The sequence below is a fragment of the Tupaia chinensis genome, unplaced genomic scaffold, assembly GCF_000334495.1.
Source record: "Tupaia chinensis unplaced genomic scaffold, TupChi_1.0 Scaffold000604_1, whole genome shotgun sequence".
NCBI lineage: Eukaryota > Metazoa > Chordata > Mammalia > Scandentia > Tupaiidae > Tupaia > Tupaia belangeri.
Window position 1 is genome coordinate 2,706,346 of NW_006160122.1, and position 526 is coordinate 2,706,871.

The following is a 526-nucleotide window of genomic DNA, read 5'->3' on the forward strand; positions in this document are numbered from 1 at the left end:
ATGGCGCCCTTGGTCAGAGCCCTCATTCTAGACTACCTCAGACTGTTTAGACTCCACTCATGAATTCAAAAGAGTTATATAATAGCCTTTTAAATCATTGTTTCAAAATGTTGACAAGTGAAACATGCTAGAAATCTACCCCTTACAATATTTACACTTAGGATGAGGCAGTGCACGCTCTGTCGGCGTAGCCATGGCGGCTCGTGTCCTTTCCGAGCCGCCTGCCTGTGGCCTTGGCACCACTGTTCCAGGTCCCCATGGTGGCCACGGTCTGGACGCTCAGCACCACTCTGTGCCCCACGGGAGCCAGGACAAGGCCCCAGGCTCCACAGTCGTTCTTGGCGCTAGCTCAGGTTCCAGGGAGAGGGACACAGCTGTGCCACCAGTACAGCAACATGCCCCCTGACGTAGAGGGCATCGAGGACCATGTTCTTCATGTCCTCAAACTCTATGTCAAGATTGATCCGGGGAGGCGGAACCGCCATCTTCCAGTAATTAACCAAAATGACGAACACAAAGGGAAAGA

The 526-nt window shown here is 52.3% G+C and overlaps 1 pseudogene; it reads left to right on the top strand.

Annotated features, from left to right (window-relative positions):
- The window catches only part of LOC102492762 (acyl carrier protein, mitochondrial pseudogene), a 1,448-nt pseudogene continuing 922 nt past the window's right edge, over positions 1-526 (top strand).